This window comes from Chrysoperla carnea, chromosome 2 (assembly GCF_905475395.1).
Source record: "Chrysoperla carnea chromosome 2, inChrCarn1.1, whole genome shotgun sequence".
Taxonomy (NCBI): domain Eukaryota; kingdom Metazoa; phylum Arthropoda; class Insecta; order Neuroptera; family Chrysopidae; genus Chrysoperla; species Chrysoperla carnea.
Genome location: NC_058338.1, coordinates 24,750,544 through 24,773,400, shown reverse-complemented (window position 1 = coordinate 24,773,400; position 22,857 = coordinate 24,750,544). Strand labels below are relative to the sequence as shown.

The 22,857-nt window shown below is 29.1% G+C and overlaps 1 protein-coding gene across 1 annotated transcript in view; it reads right to left on the bottom strand.

Moving 5' to 3' along the window:
• Positions 1 to 22,857, bottom strand: part of LOC123293701 (ephrin-B2a-like) — a 331,992-nt gene that overhangs the window by 218,194 nt on the left and 90,941 nt on the right. The window contains exon 2 of the mRNA XM_044874593.1: positions 17,097 to 17,184. The gene's annotated coding sequence lies outside the window, so the exon portion shown is untranslated. The remainder of the gene's footprint in view (positions 1 to 17,096; positions 17,185 to 22,857) is intronic.

The window sequence follows — 22,857 nt, the reverse complement described above, 5'->3', positions numbered from 1 at the left end:
TATAATGTATCTTCTTTATCTAAAGGTTTTAAGAATGGATGTAAGGATAAATATTCATTCATTCACGAAAAAACTCCTGGAAGGATTTAGAAGAAACTTACGCAATATTACAGAGTAGAAAATAACGAAGGATAAATAAATACATGAGGTAAGTAATGCATCTAAGTAAGAGGTATTATAGATATTATATTAAATGGCAAAAATATGTCTTACAACTCCAAGCGTCTTACAACTAACTCAACGAGTATCAAAGCTTCAACACATGTCCATAACACCTCATGATTTCTGATGGGTCTTCTCACCCGAAAAGTTTTAGCATGGACTTGTAGTCTATGAACAATAGATAAAATAAAAAATTGATATTTTCTGAAAGTATGAAAATTAACGTGTTTTATTAGACGTATGGTTTTTATTATCGATACGTATTTTTCATAAAATCCATTCTCTAGAAAATAAAATAAGATAAAATGAACTCATTAATAAATAAGAATTAATATACCAATTAAATATAATTATTAAATATTTGCTCTTACGCAGCACGCAACTGTGATTATTTCATACAAATACCAGATGTAAGAAGGCTTGAAGGGTTCAATATTTCCTTTAATTCTACAACTTACTCCTATCACTCTGTTCGTACATAGTTTGATATTTGTGGTGATTTAGAAAAAAATGTTCGTTTTTTATTTGTTTTTATAATTTGTTTGAAAGTCAAATAAAAAATTGCTTCACCTTTTCTTAATTAATTTAAAAATGACTTTTCTTGTCTGCCTAATTGATTTCAGCGACTTGTGTTTTTAATACAGTAGAAACTTATTGTTAGGAAAATAAGAACTTTTAATGTTAGTAGCGCTTGCGTGCTAATATTGAAAGTTCTTGGGCAGCAAAGTTGAGGTATTTTCAATTTAATAATACAAGAATATAAGTTTGGATTACAATCTCGATATTAAATTCAATCAAATATAGATATTCTGAAAGGCGATTGTGTCTTGATATGCTTTATTCCGCATGCTCATTCATTGTTTTACGGAGTTTTGCTTGTTTTTGTTTAATAACTGACTACAAAATGCATTAGCTAATTGGCAAAGGAAATGAAGCTATTGCTTTTGTACTGATGATGGAATTTTGATAAAATTTCTTCAAATGTCCATCGATCCTACCAACAAGATGTCAAAAAATGACCATCGTTAAAATACATATATATACATATATGTGTATATACATATATATCTATACGTTTATGTGTCTGTAAACTCTCTAGCGTTCGCAATTTAAGTCCGATTTGAATAAAATTTCGTATCAAGAAAGGTTTTGGTATTTGAATGGTCAAATTCGTTAATGAGAAAAATCGACAGATAAACAAGGAGTGGGAGGGTGCGCAAAGTACAAACTTACGAATTTTTTCAAAATAAAAACTATTTTTATATTTTCTGATCAGTTATAAGCGAAAAAGTACTTTGTGGTTTTTTTTCTAGACGCCTAATTTTCGAAATTCTTGGGAAAAATAAAAATTCAATATTCGAGTTTAAGAAAAATTATTTTTTCAATTTCTGAGGGAATTTGCTTAGCTAACACAAATTCTGCGCTACGAATTTTTTCTAAAATTAAAATGTTTGTTTAAGTATTTTAAATTACAAATGTTAGATCACTTTATACAGATTACACTTAAAATTATATTAAATCAGTATATATACCTTATTAATGGAATTTTAAAAAATTAACATACTCGAAATAGAGACATTAACAAATGAAAACAAACAACTGACTGAGATAATTGTTAAAATACCATGTATAGACTGTTCTGATTACACTGTCACATTACACATACATATACGTGTCACACATACATTACTGATATTCCCATATAATACATACTATATAAGTTGCGCCTAATTTGCGCTCTCACGGGTAAATACTGACGAAAAAATGTTACAAACAAAAGTTGTTTATTTTTTTATAAGGATATTTTTAACATTTAAGCCTTTGTTCTATCTCTAACGGTTTACATACAAGACCATGTTGCCCATTTACGATCTCGACCTCATTTTTTACGTCCTTCTGTACGCTGTTCAAATTTCAGCTTGATATGTATTTCATTTTTGAGTTATCGTGTTCACAGACGGACGGACGGACAACCGAAAATGGAGTAATTAGGTGATTTTATGAACACCTATACCAAAATTTTGTTCGTAGCATCAATATTTATAAGCGTTCCAAACTTGTGACTAAACTTCGTATACCTTGTATATTACATATATACATGGTATAATAATACAAAAATTATTACATGACCGCATTGATAATCTAAATGTACTTTTTATATTTATGTGCATCATATATAGATATATAGATGGATGCACGTATCGTTTAAACCTCAAATAATAAAATTGTTTTTATTTGGTGTGATGATTTGGTAACACCTCACCCCAGCTTGACATCACAACTCTATAATTCAGTTATGTGTCACAGCATGAGACACCTAAAACTATTCATTTTAAAACCGTGTGATGTTATTACATTAGCATGCATCCACATCCATAGCCAGCCATACATCCATTCATACTGGGACTGAGGACTGACTGAACTGGGCACATTTTAAATGCATACAAATAATGTTTTAATATACTGTTTATTACACAGTCAATGTGTACGTACATCCATAATATAATACAATACATACCAACGTATGTATGTATATACATGCTACGTACATTCAATACGGTTGATTTCAATGAATTATTTAAAAAAACATTTATTCTCTTATATTAAATTTTCATAATTTCTCGGTGGTACATTATACAACATTCAAATTACGAATGTAAATTAATCATTTTATGGTTTTAATACATGAAATTTTAAGATAAATGTTCGTAAACCGTACATTACCTTTCAAAAACGGTTAAACTGAATAGCTATTTGCTCGAGTGGACACATTTCTCGATAATTTAACATTATCTTTAAATTTAGGGACGAAAGAAACGAGACAAGACGAAAAGAAATAAACGAGAGAGAAGGCATAAGTAAAAACCTGAATATCGATAAATACTCGAGAAAACATACTGAGAAAACTGATCCCTTTTTTGGTTCGAGAGTTAAAAAGTAAACCTTCATAAATCAAAATAAAGTGATCATTAATTTGCGACCAACTTTATCGACATTCTCTTGAAGCTTGCCTAGATACTAGACGATGTTAAACAGATTGAAAATTGATATTGATATATACTAGTAAGGTCTTATTTTCTGCCAAAAGCATATCTACTTTTGTTGGGAAAATTTTCCCCTTACCACAATATTCGACAAATTAGTTTAACTTTTAATAGTACTTAGTATAAACTTAGTTTAACTAATAATTTAAAGTAAAGTGTAAGAAAACATTACCTCGGCAAAGCTAAAAATCCATTAATTTATTTTTCAGCAAAAAATAAGAATCTGTCAAAAAATTATATTATTCTGCACATATATTCCAGTTAAAAATTTTACTGTTGGAAACTTTTGTTAAAAACACTTGGTATATATGGCAGTAATCCTGAAAATTGAAAATAATTTTATCAAAATACGGGTAATAATAAATGTATCCCCCAAGTATATACCCGCTTTAATCGTCAGTAGGCAAATAAGTATATATGAAAAGATCTATAGAATTCCATATTGTTTACACAATATGGAAAAAATAATTCCAGAAAAATAATCTGCATGATGGTAAAAACCGTTTCATAATCCGTAGCGACTATCTTCTAAAATATGTATAGATATTCATTACCTAACTACCTTCAAAAAAAATCAAGTAAAATTTTCAGTTAATCAACCCTATTAGCTCAGTTAAGGCGTAACCAATTCCGTCCGCGGTAAGCTTAGGGTAGCGGGCTCGATTCCGGCCGTCGCAACAAAATTAATTTAATTAATAGTTATGATGGGTTGTTGTTAATAGTTGTGGGTGTAGTGCATGAAGCAGTGCCTCCGAAATTGAGGAGCTGATAAATGAAATTATCAGCGGAAAGGTGTTAAAACACATATATGATATCACAATGGGCTCTAGAGCCTAAGTGCGTCCTTCGTGGACAGCCAATATAACCTAACCTAACCTATCAACTCTAATGGTCAATCATAAATATTCAATTCTAAAATTTAACAAGAAGGGAATATTTAGATAAAAATATATGCACAAAAATTATTCTACAAGACTTCTGTGGTTTTCACATCAGTATAAAATAAATCACCAAAATTGATCATTTGGATGAATTAAATCAAATAAATCAATTGTTCTGAATCAAAGTAGTAACTAAATAAAAAAAAAACTTATTTTTGATTGATGAACCCTCATTATTATTACACTTATGATTATTATGTATTTCATCAGCAGTTATTGTGACAAGTGATTTAATTTAATCACATTTGCATTGTAGAAGAAAATATGTTACGTGACTATGTGTAAATATACCGCACATAAAATTATAGTAAATTTTAGATGTAATGATTTGTGAAACTGTAACAAAATGTAATACCGCCTCCGGTTGCACTGAAATTGGAATTCAGAGAAGAGAAATTTAAGTGTAGATTCTCTCACACCTTGACGGTTGCTTGCTCATATAATTCTGTAAGATTGGGGGTGAGATATATATGTGTGTACAGTGTGTTCAATTAAGTTTTCCATATTTCCATTATTTTCCATATGGAAAAATTTTTAATGTTTTGGAATTTGTGAAATTTAGTGGATGGGATAATTTTGATCCAAAAAGTATAAAAATTAGGTTAGTTTAATGATTGGATGCAGAGTATCTAAACTATCGCAATATTTGGATCAGTTTTAGCCCGCATCTCAAAAACTATGAGACCAGTCAACAAATGCACCCGATTTTTGTACTTTTTGGGTCGAAATTACCTTATATACTGAGTTTTATCGAAATTGGAGATGAACAATTTTTTTTCGATTTTTTGAAATTTTTTAAGGGGTACCCCTTTGAAAAAATCGAGAAAATCACAAAAAAAAATTTTGTTTTGGAATTTGATGAAACTCGGTGGGTGGGGTAATTTTGGTCCAAAAATTATAAAAATCTGGTTAATTTAATGATTAGATGCAGAGTTTCTGAGATATCGCAATATTTGGATCGATTTTAGTCCGTATCTCAAAAGCTATTCGACCAGTCAACAAATGCACCCGATATTTGTACTTTTTGGGTCAAAATTACCTTATATACTGAGTTTCATCGAAATTGGAGATGAAAAATTTTTTTTCGATTTTTTGAATTTTTTTAAGGGGTAGGTAGGTACCCTTTGAAAAAATTGAGAAAGTCGGAAAAAAAACTTTGTTTTGGATTTTGATGAAACTCAGTAGATGGGGTAATTTTTAACCAAAAAATATAAAAATCGGGTTAGTTTAATAATTGAACCTATAGAAAGTTACAATGTCAGCGACAAAACATTATTTTCAAAAAAGTTAGAGTTAAAAAGAAAACTAATATCTCACTTACTAGATTGTTCGTAGAAGAAATAAGTTGACTAAGCATCCTAAGGCACACATCAATTTCTAGAAGTGTATTTACCAATGGCAATGTATGTGATAGACACTCACACTCTTAGTATGTATGGTACGGATGGTCTGAGACACCCTATATAAGTTATATGTATGTATATGTATACATACCATTTACAATCCACTACACTGCACATTGTGCAACATCTTACGTATAAGGATCACGATCATTTGTTTAATAATAATACTACTAAGTCTGGTTATAACAATATATATATTTATGTAAGCAAATACATCAATAGTTAATGTACTTATGCCCTGTGGTACATGTTTGTTTGTCTTCATCAGGCGGGTATTATAAATTTAGTCATGATGATCTGACAAGTTTGTAACACTTAACAATAACAATTAACCATATTGACAATTTGAGCGCTTCGTCCAAACTTTTGGGTAACCCTAATGAATTAAATCTAAATTATCAGAGAGTTTTTAATAACATTAATTATTCATCAAGTTCTGAAGTCTTATAAATGATTAACAACAACAGCCACCCCACCCCGCCCCCTAGATTTAGGCATAACCGATTGTACTAATAACCAATAGAAAGAGCATATTGTAGTTTTGGTTCAGTCATTGAAGTTTTACTTGTGATTCACCAATTGGCAAGATAATAACCGTTTGGAAATGGAAATTAATCAACAGACAGAATTCCTAAACCAGTTTTTGAGAATCAAAATATTCCTTAAAACTCTTGTTTCAAGTAATCATTTTCATTACTTTCTTTCAACGGCACTACCAAATTTAAATGAATGTTGCTTTTATCAATTAATAATATTTTAAAATTTAATTATTTTAAAATCATCATTGTAAGTGGACTTCCACGCCTGAAACTCAAATTCTGGAATATTTTGAAAGTCTAACGCATATTAAGCCAGGCTATATTGGAGTTTAATGTGAAATTGAGTGCAGAGTTCTTCTTCAATTGATGAATATATGTTGAAAATGCAAGAATATATGTTCTATTCAAAAAGATATACAAAAATTTCCAACACTCGGCAAAACAGCGTGTCCATAATCCAGTATCCCAAAGGATGTTCCACTTTTTAGTATGCCGTACAATTAGTTTCCCTTTTTTCGGGTTTAAGTTATAATAATATCTGTTTTTGATTTAGCTTTACTTTAGAATCACAAAAAAAAAAATTAGTAAGAATTATCAATTTTAAGATGGTAGGACAATGATAATCAAATTCAGCTAGGCTTCGTTTTAGAAAAGCTGTTTCTTTATAGCTACCGTGTTCAGTCTTGACGGGATACCTTGGGATTATGACATGCTTTTTTTAGATGGAAAATCTCTCTTAGCAATAAAATTAAGAAGTAATCTTGTGAAAGAATTTTTCGATATCATTTATAAATTTTATTAATTTTCGATGGACAAGATAGTGTCTAACATGACCAATTCAATGACCTACTAACACTGTTTCTTATACTGTTTCAATTACACTCAGTCTTTGCAGATTTTGTTCCCGTTTTTGATCAATATGAAATAAATATTGCTGCTTAAAGAATTAATTTTGAAAAATATTATGAGTAATTTGGTATATTATAAGAAGTTACACGATTTATTACTCGACGATTCGAGTTTTGAGTTTCAACATTTAAAATTCAATTTCAATATTTTTTAATCAACCCCCGTTGTTCATTTATTATCTTAGAAAAATTTTTAGCAAACTAATCAAAAATGCTTTAAGATGCCTACTTATTTTTTGTGCGTCTTATTCAGAACAGCCCTTCCTAGCATTTTTACTATGGAATTATCGCATTTACTTGTAATAGGGAATATGAACATAAAAATATCTAATTTGTGAGATATCTTGTTTTAATTAGCACTCCGAAAGGCTTTAGAATTTATTAAAATAAATTCTCCATATAATAAAAAGAAAATCATATTATTAAAAATTAAATTCTTCTGTACATTTTCTCAGTACATTAAATAGGTATTAGTCAGTGACGTCACTATAACATCAATTTATGCTTACGCTAACACTTTGACCTCTATATTATAATAGGGTAAGATGTAATACCTAGAGTCAACTATACCTTGAATCATTAGTGGTCTGAATTTGAATTGAAATGAGGATATTTCATTAGAATGCAGGCTAATAAGTGAATGTGGTTTTGTTCTTTAATATCCGGACGTCTATTTACAAACTGACCATTATCTATTGTTTTATGAATCATACTGAACGTAATCATTGGTTATTGGTGAATAAGTTGTTATACTAAATTCCAGTTTAAAACTTAACGTTAAATTTAGAGGAAGGTTTCAAATACGCAAAGTACTTTGATTTTAACAACATAATTTATTATTGGATATGTATGCATTAAATTTTACAATAATTCTTGTTTTTTATGGTTTTCCAAGAATATGTAAGAGAAGCATGAGTGAGTAACATAGGTCTCATTTGCTCCCGAAGAAACGTGTAGGCTTTTTGTTATGTTTCAATCACACACATTCAATAATTCGGTTCCCTAGAGTGAACTCTAACGATTACTTGTTGAAGAAAACATTTTTTAACCCTCGAACCAAAAAGGAGTGTTATATTTTGACCGCTATGTGTGTCTGTCTGTCTGTGGCATCATAGCGCCTAAACGGATCAACCTATTTGGATTTTTTTTTCGTTTGAAAGGTAATTTAAAGGGGTTTGTGCTTAGCTATGTTTCAAGTAGAGGTTATTTCAGGTACATTAGGATGTTATCCATGGTATATTATGGTGGTGTAACGTAGCTCACGTATCATGTACCATGGGTCTCACAATTTTATAGATATTTGTTCAATATTTGAATTATCTAAAAAAATATAATATTGAGGAATAATAGTGCTACAAATAAGTGCAAATTTTGATTCTAGATCAAGACACTACACCTTCCCTTAATAATAAATTAATATAATTTGTTGAATGAACAAGCAATATTTTACATAAATATTTAAAACGTTTTAAAATTAATAATAATGTTCTAAATTTAATAATAGATAATTATACTTTATTATTGTTTTTATATTTTAATTTTAATCATTATGGCTAAATATTATTGTTTAATTTATACAAACAGACCGATAATTATTGTAATTACTAATTATTATAATTTTAATTAAGTAATTATCTAAATAATTGATTGCACAATTTATCAGTATATATGTATGTATATGTTATATAGGAATTTCTTAAATAAACAATTGTTTTAAACACAATTATTTGTAGTTACAACAATTACATGTTGGAATTTATTGACAAATTCCGATAATTATTGATCTTAGGGGTATTTATTTAAGGTTATGCGTTTAAGGCTTCCTGGCAGTAAGAAGTACAAACTATACGTCCACGGTAAGAAATGTACTGACGATATCACTACTTAAAACTTATTGCACTAATAATCAATTACGATGCAGAGTTTCTGGGATATCGCAATATTTGTATCGATTTTAGCCCGTATCTCAAAAAACATTCGACCAGTCAGCAAATGCACCCGATTTTTGTAATTTTTGGGTCAAAATTGCCTTATATACTGAATTTCATTGAAATTGGAGATATAAATTTTTTTTCGATTTTTTTGAAATTTTTTAAGGGGTACCCCTTTGAAAAAATCGAGAATATCGGAAAAAAAAATTTTGTTTTGGAATTTGATGAAACTCGGTGGATGGGGTAATTTTGATCCTAAAAGTATAAAAATCAAGTTAGTTTTATGATTGGATGCAGAGTTTCTGAGATATCGCAATATTTGTATCGATTTTAGTCCGTATCTCAAAAACTATTCGACCAGCCAACAAATGCACCCGATTTTTGTAATTTTTGGGTCAAAATTACCTTATATACTGAGTTTTATCGAAATTGGAGATATAAATTTTTTTTCGATTTTTTTGAAATTTTTTAAGGGGTACGTACCCCTTTGAAAAAATCGAGAATATCGGAAAATAAAATTTTGTTTTGGAATTTGATGAAACTCGGTGGATGGGGTAATTTTGATCCAAAAAGTATAAAAATCAAGTTAGTTTTAAGATTGGATGCAGAGTTTCTGAGATATCGCAATATTTGTATCGATTTTAGTCCGTATCTCAAAAACTATTCGACCAGTCAGCCAAAGCACTCGATTTTTGTAATTTTTGGGTCAAAATTACCTTATATACTGAGTTTTATCGAAATTGGAGATATAAATTTTTTTTCGATTTTTTTGAAATTTTTTAAGGGGTACCCTTTTGAAAAAATCGAGAATATCGGAAAATAAAATTTTGTTTTGGAATTTGATGAAACTCGGTGGATGGGGTCATTTTGATCCAAAAAGTATAAAAATCAAGTTAGTTTTATGATTGGATGCAGAGTTTCTGAGATATCGCAATATTTGTATCGATTTTAGTCCGTATCTCAAAAACTATTCGACCAGTCAGCAAAAGCACTCGATTTTTGTACTTTTTGGGTCAAAATTACCTTATATTTTGAGTTTTATCGAAATTGGAGATGTAAAATTTTCCCGAGAAAATCGGGAAACAAATTTTGGTTTTGGAATTTGATGAAACTCAGTGGAATGATGTTATTTTTATCCAAAAAATATAAAAATCTGGTTAATTTAATGATTGGATCTATAGAAAGTTACAATGTCAGCAAGTATTAGGGCTAAACTTCATTTTCAAAAAGGTTAGAGTTCCCCACCAAAAAACTAAAATCCATAATATTGTGAACAAAAGGGAGTACTATAACAATAGGGCTATAGCTCGATAGTTTTTGTTTTAAAAAGCAGAAATTTCCCAGCAAAGCAGGTTGGTATGTGCTAGTCTATTACATTTTCATCTACAAACCAGGCTAATAAATAAAGCATGTTGAATAAAAATTTTCAAAAACACACAAAATTTCTGCCTTTTTGTAAACAAACAAAATTAATTGAAAAATTCGCATCACGCATCAATTGCTTTCAAAAGGAATTAAAATGAATCGATAAATTTTTGTTTCTGTGTGGACTCTCAGTCTCTATTCGTCAGTCAAACCTAAATATTTAATTGGCTAGCTTCAAAATAACACAATGTGTTGTGTTATTAATGATTATTTTTTTATGTCATTGCCAATTTTTACACGATTCAATGGAACCTTATTTTATAATTATTATTCAAAAAAATACAATCAAAAAATAATGTTAATAAAACTTCTACATGAAAAGTTTAGTTTTTAATTGAATATTATAATAATTTCTTCCAATTCTTTGAATAAAAAATACATATTTCACAATCAGGTTTATAATAAATTTAACACATATATATACAATTTTATAACTAAAAATTTTTGTATATTCCTATCCTTAAATAATGATATATAGAAATATGTCAAACACATTCTCCCTGGAACCAAAGATTTATTTACAGAAAACTCACATATATCAAAATTAGTGATAAAATCAAAAATTGTAAACATACAAATCATAAACACATAATATTTTTGCCAAAAACAGAACCTTTCATAAAATTTAATTATTTTGTTGGTACATACTACAGAATAAGGGTAAAAACTTTCAAATTGTACAGTAAACACGGTCTATACGAGATTACCAACTCATTAAAATATAATAATAATTATTATTATTATGCAGAATGCCTAAAAAATCCGATTACAATAGTGTAAAAAATTTTCTTTCTTTTATAATGGTATATATTCTCGACATTAAAGTACCTCTTCAATCAATAACCTCCTTAGATCTTGACTTACATAAATTTCCCATTTTTTAACTAAAACAAATGCTCTGTTTACGCTACTGAACCAAATTTTCGACACTCGTATGACGAATATGCTTCTATATAGAGTTTAAAGCTAATACCTCATTTGAGGAGTGGTAAACCAGAGTACTTGCCCGTGATAAAATAATATTTCAATTTTGAAGATTGTTTAAAAGCGTGTTTAAAAGGTTTAAATTTTGTACAAATTTTGGGTAATATATTACCAGAAGGACATGATTTTTGAATAGCCTTTATATTGTATACTGCTAGAGATAGAACAAAAGTTAATTTTTGAAAAATGTTCCTTATTGAAAAAGAAATAATTTTTGTTTGAAACATTTTTTCGTAAACATGACTTATATAGTATGTGTACAGATACTTATTGCTTATATTTCCAATTTATACGTTACATATACTATGTATGTGTTTATTTGTTTATTACTATATCCACTGAGGAAGTGTGAGAGACGATAGTCTTATTACTTTGTTTGTAAGAGTGGCTGTCTTTGTTTACTTACATCACGTACAATGAAATTCGTTAGTGTGTTTTATACAAATTTCTTTAATTAAACCTCTCGATAGATAAATTTTATATTTCTAAGATTTCGGAAGATATTCAAATTTTGTATATTAGTATAATATTGAATGTAAATATATACTAATTTTTACATATTAAAATTGTCTACAGCTTTGCTTTTTACAAAAGCTTATTATCTACCCTTATCTTTCCCTATTATCCTGTTCATGAGTTTTGAGTCACCCTGTAAGTACAATTAGGCACTTAATTTAAAAAAAAAAGTGAACAAAATATTTGGCAGAAGTCAAGAATTTTCAATTCGCTGTAAGCTAAGAGATACGATGGCAAGTATTATAGCCAACGTTTTACTTTCTTTGTATAAATGATCTGCCAACATAATAAAAATGCATTCTTCTCCAAAGAAAAATAATGTTATCATAATTGCTTAACATAATTTTGAAACTAACAAAAACCAGTGTTTTTTTTTTGTACCCGTAAGATTTATTTTAGATGGTTTGAAACCGTTTCAAGATATCAATTATTTTTCTGGGAATCTAATGGATCATACCTACAAAAGGTAAAAAGAACGCATTGAGAATAAAAAAACTGTATAGTAGTATTGGTGGTTTCATATGTCTTTCTTCTCTCAGTTACCATATTCAATACAATAATAAATTTCAAGCGAAAAAGGTTTGCTAATTTACGTTCAGGGTTTTCCTACATTTAAAAACCGTGCGGTGTTTTCCACAAGTGCTATTCAGTTCTCTATTTCATATTTATAATATAAAATATAATAAATGTATATATAAAATATATACAGGGTGTCTTTTACGTGCGACACATGCGTGGAACTCGAAACATAACTTTAATCGAAGAAAATGCATCAAACGAAAAATGTTGTTAATATCACACATCTTATATGGGTTGAATAGAATAAAGGATTCCGGTTCAATTAAAACCTCCCTCTAATTCATAACTGGAAAAAATTAGACGTGCACATTAAATTAGAAAGTTGTTCTTTATAAATATACATATCATTTTTGTTTGAAACATTTTTTTGTAAAGCAAATAGTTCTGACAGTAATTTATCGCAAAAATATCCTAGTAGACCCTATAAGAAACTACAAATACCTATTCACAATACACGAATAATAATAAATACTATCTCAATACTATTCAAATACCTGTTCTCAATTCTAGGTAAATATGGTGGGAGCGCAAATAAATACATAATTAAATAGTAAGGTAATATAATGCTACTATTTATATGCGTTTCCACCATTTATTGCATTTAATATTTTGTCTCAAATATTGTAATGTTCTACTCAACTTTCTTAATTTTTTCTTTCATAAGAACCGTTTTTTGACAATAATTAACACAACAACAACAAAAATTTGCGAAATTGTTTCACCCCTCAATTTATATTGTGATCAAGAAATAGTGCTTCATTTGTATATGCATAAAGAACTTTAAACAAATTTCATCTATTAAAATCCAAGAGCGAAAACCAAACTCATTTAAAATATAATAAATATAAACAAATCTCAATTGAAATTGTTAGTTAGATAGAACGAAGGTAAATTTAAATGAAAATGTATACTTTTGTTAATGTATACATTTTTCACTCCAAAATTGCTATCAAACGATTATAAATAGTTGAAAAAGTGACTGTTGATTACAAATAATGAAAAAACTCATTTTAGTGAGAGAAAATAGATAGGTGGCGTGCAAATAGCAAATTCTAGTTTAGTCTCTCTAACATACAGAGAAATATTTAATCAGAGCCATTTACCGAACAATATAAAATATACCACTAGCAAAAATAAAACAGAATGAAAAGTTTTTTAGAGTATAGTAGTTCACACCTAATACCGGGTGTTTCGTATCAGATGTGAGATATACTTTTAAAATGGATTCAGGGCTCGTAAACAACAACAAAAGTTCATTTAAACATAATAAACATATCTCCAAAATCACATTGTTTCCTAGTTACAGAGAGAACGAGCTCTTTCTTTGTGTTTCATAGCAAATAGACGTCCTGCTGTGACCGCATTGCACACAAGTCCATGTGTACATGTAATATACAACACATACATACCATATCTTAGTGTTTAATTATCGTGTATGTACGATGTTCGAATAGAAATGTCCAAGGATTTGATGAAATTTGAGGTTCAAATAAATCTAATTTCAGAAGATAACATAATATTTTCCAATAGGTTACGTTACATAACAGGAAAACTGTTATGGAAAAATTTTTTGAATAGTTCATTCTCTATGGAGCTTTTATTATATATTTTCATGCAAACTTTCATTCCCTATTTCACCCTTTTAGGGTGATGTATTTCGAAAATTCTTTCTTAAGGGACACCTACAGTAGGTTAGGTTAGGTTATATTGGCTGTCCGCGAAGGACACACTATAGAGCCCATTGTGATACCATATATGTGTTTTACCACTTGTCCGCTGATAATTCCATTTATCAGCTCCTCAATTTCAGAGGCTGAGTGCACTTCTTTCATGCATATATCATGCACTACACCAGCCCATCACAACCATTAATAAATTAATTTTGTTGCGACGGCGGGAATCGAACCCACTACCCTAAGCATACCGCAGACGGAATTGGTTACGCCGTAACCAACTGAGCCAATAAGGCGACGACACCTTCAAAATAAAATCAATATTCTCTCGAAATTTCAAACTTCTATCATCAGCGATTTAGGTTAAGCGTCGACGTATCAGTCGCAAAAATGGCTCTTCCCTCTCCAGATTATTTCCCATCTCTGAAATGTTTTTAATTTTAAATAATATACAAAAAGAACCATTAGAGCTGTTATGAACGACTCCCTAAGAATAGCATTTCATGTATTCCTTTATCTGACTATGTGCTGAAAAATGCTTCTGGCACATTTTCTTGATATTATTCCGAATCCAACAAGCTATCAAACATAATTTCACGACCATTGCTGACTTGCTGACTAAACTTTTAGCTTGTGGTCGGCATTTGGAGATAAAAATTGTATTTCTTGGACTGATGCTTGTTCAACATGCTTCCACTATTATACACACATAATATCATATATACATGAGATGTCGTCTCTGTGCCATTTCTAGATTTGAATAACTCTCCACATTCTCACTTCAAATACGCAGATAGTATATGTGGTAGTAGGTACATATACTATCCTATCCATATTAATAGCATGAAATACAGTAGTAGTTTGCTTGGTATACAGCTTGATTATTGTTGCCGTCAACGCACATATAGCTCCTATATATTATTATATGACTGTATAGTAGCTAGCTCATAAAACAACTGGGCGCATTATATTATAACTTGTTTGACTCAGTTTGTGCAGGAAGGATTGCTTCAAGATAATCATGGTTCTAACTTTAAAATAATGTGATTGTCAACATATCAGTTAATATTTATGGTCCGTAGATCAATTTAGTACCTCACTTTTACTTGTAATATTGAGCATTAGCAAGTTTTAGATAGTTGCATTCACATGAAAATATCTCTATAAACATGTCTTAGTAGAAACTAAAACTTACCTAAATACGATAATGTAAGTCGTTTTAATATCAATGCCAAAGACATATTTTCATAAAAGCTTTATACAACATTAACTTACATAAACATGCAATTTTGATGACTGTAGTTTTGAAAACACAAGTTCTTTTCAGGACAAAATATTAATTACCTTAGAAGTCCAAGGGATTCAATTCAATTTTGTAATTATCTTATCCATCAAAATCATTTCAATATTGATGCTACGAACAAAATTTTAGTATGGGTGTTCACAAAATCACCTAATTATTCCATTCTCGCTGGTCTGTCCTTCTACCAGTCTTCACGATTACTCAAAAACGAAAAAGATATCAAGCTGAAATGTTTACAACGTGCTTAGGACGTAAAAAGTGAGGTCGAGTTCGTAAATGAGCAACATAGGTCAATTGGGTCTTGTAAACCGTAAGAGATTGAACAAAATTTTAAATGTAAAAATTTTCTTATTAAAAAATAAACAACTTTTGTTTCAAACATTTTGTTGTATACATCACTGTTTACCCGTGAGGACGCAAATAAGGCACAAATTCAATAGTATGTATTATATGGGAATATTAGTCACGTGACTTGTATGTATTTCTGGCTATCTAAAATTGGCTATCTCTCTTAGTAAAAACACAAAATGAGAATACAAAAAATCCAGACAAATTTGGAGGGCGGAAGTGCCGCCATTTGGAGAAAACTAGTTTTGTCTCATATCTGCGTAACCGTGCATTTTAGAAAAAAAATGGCAATTACATTTATTTTATTACATTTCCAAGCAAGCATTTTTGCAATATCCACAAAAATAAACTTTTTCTTCCAAAATTTCAACACCTTGTCTCTATAAAAGGACGCATTCCCAGAAATATGAAATTATTTATTATTATTTTAAGTCCTGCCCTTATAAGTTGGAGCACCCTGTCCAGTGTACAGAAAAATTAAAAACCTTCACCTTTTACAGAAATATTAAAAAATTTATTTGTTTCATTGTATAAAATTGCTTATTTATTACCGAGAATAAGAAGTAATTTATATTTACTAACCCCTTGATGAACTGTCCAAATACACACTTAATGATAAAATTTTTTGCTTGTTTCCACTCTGTTTTTACAATGAAAAGTTATATTGCTTCCTCTAAAACTAATGGCAAACGAAACAATATCAAAAATATGTTCGTATTTGGGCACTGAATGTAAAATGTCATGTATTTCAACTTCAGAAAGACCACAACTCTCCCTTCTATATCTAAAATAAAATACAAAATTCATTGTGTTGCCTATTGAATAAACACAGTATGTAATCGTTTTAAATAAGTAAATATTAATGTTAAATTTTATTAAAAAAACAAATTAACTTGTTTCATTAACATCAAAATTTTATATTTACTTCTATAATACAGGTTGACTTCAAACTATATGAAACACAATTAAGAAAATGAAGTACGTCATGACAAAAATTATTCCCTTTGAAATAAAGTAAAAATACTTCCAAACAATTGCCTAACGATTGGAACAAGTACAGTTAAATAGTTTTATTTACAATAGAATAGGGTTGAATTTAAAATATAAATTCATTGGTGCAAAATCACTGAAGTTAAATAAACAAAATCATGATTTCTATGAAAGAGATTGGAAAACCGGAAACTGTCTCCTCGATATGTTACCCATGCAGTTTGCACACGAAAATTTCTGACTATAATTTAACATAATTTTCAATGAACTACGCAAAATAATTTCCCGTTATTTGAGAGGGTTTTGTAAATTTTTTTTAAATTTTAATTTTGAATATATTTTTAACTTACGTCTAAATAGTAATCCGTCGAAAACCATACACACGATATCACCTTCCGAACTCAAAAAACAACTGATAGATAGCTATGTGAGCAGTCACTGTAATAAAAAAAAACTTTCGTTAGAATTATAATAAAAAAAAAAAGAAATAGTATTTTTGTCGAACAAAACGCAAAGTAATCCGAAATGCCAGTTAATCGTAAACGCAAACTTTAAACGTATTTTTCTCAAAACTGTGTTTTTTAAATTTTTCTACATCATAACTCGAGAACGGTTAAACCAATTCACTAGAAATTTATAAGGTAGACTCAGCATATGTCAACGCACCGAATAAACTAGAATAATCCAAAAGTTCTTAGTTTTTCTATTTGTTTCGGAACAAAGACATGACATTTGAAAAAAAGAAGCGTGACATTTGAATTTTTTTCCAGATGTCTGCCAAAAATCTAATTTTCAATATTTTCACCTTATTCTAGTACATCTGACGCATTTGGATTTCAATATTAATATGCCTTTTCGGTTGTTTTTTTTCAGATAAGAAAATCAGACGAAATCGTGTTTCAAGGCAAGTTTCTTCGGCGTGGTACAACTTCCGTTTCAACGAAGAATTTTCTTTGAATTTTTTTTACATACTCAATCTTTAAGTTATAATAAATATATGATAAAAATCTCAGTTCTGGCCAAAAAATTTTATAAAAATGGGCTGTCACAGAGGCGGGGCCCTTTAAGTACCAAAAACTGTTATTTAAAAATTATAAACAAACAAAAATATTATATAATTTTATGTCATCTTCTAAAAAAGAAAAACAAAATCGTTTGTAAAGATATTTATTATAAAATTTGTATCCCTCGTTGTACCTGATATCACAAATTTATTAAATACTATAGTAATTTTCCTACGAAATATGGATGAAGGGAATAAACGATAATATGCAATAATAAACGTTATTTTATGAGCAATTAATTAAAAACGAAATTAATTTTTATCAACCAACATAAAAATATAAAAATAATGAAATGATTTTAAATGAGGAAAATTATATTGAAAGGAAGATAAAAGAAGAACTGATTTTATGAAACTGACTTAATAATCAGTCATAAAAAAAAAAAAAAAAAAAAAAAAAACTAAAATCTCATTATGTTTAGAAAAGAAAGACTGACATAAAATTATCTCTATATATTATAAATGCGAAAGTAAGTATATTTGTTTGTTTGTTTGTTACGCTTTCACGCTAAAACTAGCGAATGATTTTGAATGAAACTGTACAGCAACATAGCTCATACTTCAGAATAACACATGAGATATAACTTATAAAGATATATTAATAAAAAATTTAAAAATTAATTTAATTTGACATTAAGATAAATTACAGATTTCTGTAAAAGTAATCAATGACATTACCATAAATTAAAGATATCTGTAAAAATAGTCAATATAAAATATTTCACGGCCATCTCTTCTGATATATTCAATGAATAATTACGACTATTATACATTTAAAAAATAGAAAACCGCATACATATATTATACCTGTGTATAATATGCGAAGCGAAGCGGGTGGGTGTTACTCTAGTATCGTAATAAAATAGACATAATACATTTTGTACGAATTCGTGTCTACATAATATATATATTGTTGATGAGGTTTAAAATAAAATTAATATTTTCCTTGAGTTTTCCGAGAAATTTCATAATTTATACCAACGATTTTATTAAATTTAACTAACAGACTGAAAGCTGATACATGTTGTTGACTCTATTAGAATATACTTTGCAAACTTGACTATGGCAATATTTGAAAATATGTCGAGGAACCCGTTGAAAAATTTCGTGTTAGCACTGTATCTCAGCATCTTTTTCCTAGTCACTAAAGGAACGACTAATTTAATGTGAGTAGCTTCATTTTACCGAGATGCCCAACTTTCAAAATATACGTACCTACTAAAATTTTGTACGCATTTCTCTTTCACGCGGCTTCCCAATTATGTTCCCCGACTGTGCTATGAATAAACTACTTGTTTTAATATATTTTTATACCATGTATATGAAATATACCAAGGTATACTAAGTATAGTCCCAAGTTTGTAACGCTTAAAAATATCGATACTATGAACAAAATTTTTTTGTATAGGTGATCATAAAATCACCTAATTAGTCCCTTTAAAATCACCTAATTAGAGGTCGAGTTCGTTAATGAGCAACATAGGTCAATTGGGTCTTGTAAATCGTTAGAGATAGAAAAAAAGTTTAAATGTAAAAAATGTTCCTTATAAAAAAATAAACAACTTTTGTTTGAAACATTTTTTCGTAAACATCACTGTTTACTCGTGAGAGCGCATATTATGCGCAAATTGTTATAATATGTATTATATGGGTATATCAGTTATATGTGTGTGACATGTATGTATGTGTAATGTGATAGAGTAATCAACACTGTTTATATGTGGTATTTCAACAATTAACTCAGTCAGCTGTTTGTTTTCACTTGTTTATTGTCGTATTTTTTTCTTTACATATTCTTACGCCATGACATAAATTACATAAGAGCTCCGATTTCTATGGACACATTTAGTCCTCTTGAATTCTTACTGCATAACATTTAATTCAAAATTATTGAAAAGATAATATTCGTAATATTTTTATATTGAGATAGATATAAAAGCAACAAAATATATATTTTTTTAAACAATATTTATATTTATTTAACATTTTTTGGATAATTTAAATTGAATGCAAAACATATAACAGATTTAAATTTTCCCTGATTTTTAGTCTTTACTTGTAATAATATCTATGTTGTTACATTTTTTTTGTAAATATCTTCTTTTTTTTCTAAATTATTCTATGGGGGTTTATTTCAACATTAATAAATAATTTTTAAATAAACCAACAGATACACACAACATAAATGTATGAATAAAAGCATAAGAGTATAAATAAAGGAAAATGAACAATTGATTGAGTTAATTGTTGAAATACCCTGAATAGACAATATTGAATATCAGTGCCATTATTTTTAAATTTTTGGCGACCTTCCGGCCTGCAAGTGCTCGGTCTAGAAAACCTTTTTTTTCTTGTTTTTGGAAAATTCTTTACAGGACTCGCAAGTTAAACCTACCAACAAGTTTTCAACTCTCTCTAACTTGCTCACTAATATTTTTTATACTTAAGGTAATCCGGCGGTTTTAGTAAGTAATGGTGAATGTTAATTTTTTTTAGATGAAAGGTAGATGAAAGGTCAAAGACCCTTGATCACAATAAACATAGTTTTGGGGCCTCTTGCGGGGCACAGTACTTACCTTATGGGAGAACTCTCAATAAAGTTAACTGTACAAAAATTAATCGGTGATTGAGCTTCAAAAACCTTACCTTACGGCGCTATCCAAAAAGAAAACATAAAAAACTTTGGTTTTTAACGCTTTTAGGATATTTTTTGAGCATTTTATTACATTTACGTCATACACATTGCCTAGTTGAATAGTTGACTAGTCACGTGACGGACGGACTACTTACTATTATTCTATCTCTAACGGTTTACTTCTACGGATTCAAGATCCAATTAACCTATATTGGTTCAATCTCACTTTTTATGTCCTGAGCACGCTAAAAATTTCAGCATGAAACTTCTTTTCGTGTTTGCATAATCGTGTCACGGACGGACAAGCAAACAACCGGAAATGGACTACTTAGGTGATTTTATGAATACCTATACCAAAATTTTGTTCGTATCATCAATATTTGTGAAGATTTACAAACTTGGGACTAAAATTAGTATACTTTAATATGTATTTCATATTTACAGGGTATAAAAAGTATCATTCACGATTACCTTCTGCGTACGATGTATATAATGTACATGCCAATTCAAAATATTACACTTTTTAAAACAATAAATCATATTTAATGTGGTAAATTTTGTTCAAATTTTAAGCGCACACGTGTCTTATATTGTAGTTTTATATTTTTATAGCGTATTTTCTACTAGATAAAAGTAATGTAATAACCATTCTTCGTGTAAAATTAACAATAAACGGTAAATAAATTTCAGGTCCAAATCGAAAAATATCGATCCTAGGAAAATATTGATAAGAAAAAAAAATTGTAGGAAATTTAATTTCAAATAACTTTGATAATAACCGTTTTTGGTGTAAAATTGAAAATAAACGAGTTATTCAATAAATAAAAGAGCAAACTGTCTCATTTCAAACAGCTTTACCACCTTTTCCATCACAACTATTAATTAAATTAATTTTTATTATGACGACGGGAATCGGGCCAGCTAACCTAGGCATACCGCGAACGGAATTGTTTACGCCTTAACCTACTATGTTGACATCATTTATTCTTAATCTTATCAAAGATTTGTGTATGTCAGTCTGAGTTTCTCGAAAAGCAACGATTTTTAAACAATGATTTGCCATAAAAGAGTGCCATTATTAACTCTGCCATTACACATTTTGTATATCTAGCCCAATGACTATTTACCTAAAATATCTACAATCAGTCTACAGCATTTTTAAAACAAACTCATGGTGGATGGAGTAACAGCATATAATATAACTTAAAGTGCTTCAGTAAATAAATCAGTAGGCACCCTCTGTATGTGTGACGTAAACTTTAGTTAACCCAACCAAATATTATGCTTCTTAAAAAAAACAATAAAAATAAAAATATTTTTCATATAATAATTCATATGTAAATTTTTCAAAAATGAATGTATGTTAGAGCGACGCTAAGTAGTGAATGTTATGTAAGTAAATGCAAATCTCACTCAACACAAAAATATTAACTTTCTGATACGAAGTTGTTGTTTAAAATCTGAAAACTAAAATCGAAAATTATATAATATCTTTACGTTTTGTGGTGTAACACAATAGAAAAATTACCTGTCCCTAAAATTTTATCGAGCGATTACTCTCGAACAAATTATTCGATCGAGGTTGTATAAAGATTCCATTAGACTGAGAAGTAAACTGAAAAGAGCTGGTAGACATTTTTAGATAGGTGTTTGATTCATTCTGAAATTTCGTCAGATACCTCTCCCATAGTATCCTAATACAAAAATACAGACCTGAATTGGTTCCAAAAATATCTTTGAGGCCATTTGTAATTTTTTAAAAGTAAACTTAAATTACTTATTATTGTTGTTCACATTTAATTATGCACACAATATTTACATCATGGTCTTTCGACTAATTTTGATATATAATATGTTACATTCAATCGTAAACTAAATTGACAAATGTCTTGTCTAGCAATCTTAATTAAAGAGAATTGAAAAAAATACACTCGAACCAGGACTCGAACCCGGACTTCTTGGATTCATGTCAAGCGCCCTACCAATTAGGCTATTCGAGTTCTAGACACGAATGCAATTTTTTCAACTCAATGAATTTTTTACTTTGTTTATCCACCTTATTTATTATTATTACTTATTATTGTAAATTGCATTCGTGTCTAGAACTCGAATAGCCTAATTGGTAGGGCGCTTGACATGAATCCAAGAAGTCCGGGTTCGAGTCCTGGTTCGAGTGTATTTTTTTCAATTCTCTTTAATTAAGATTGCTAGACAAGACATTTGTCAATTTAGTTTACGATTGAATGTAACATATTATATATCAAAATTAGTCGAAAGACCATGATGTAAATATTGTGTGCATAATTAAATGTGAACAACAATAATAAGTAATAATAATAAATAAGGTGGATAAACAAAGTAAAAAATTCATTGAGTTGAAAAAATTGCATTCGTGTCTAGAACTCGAATAGCC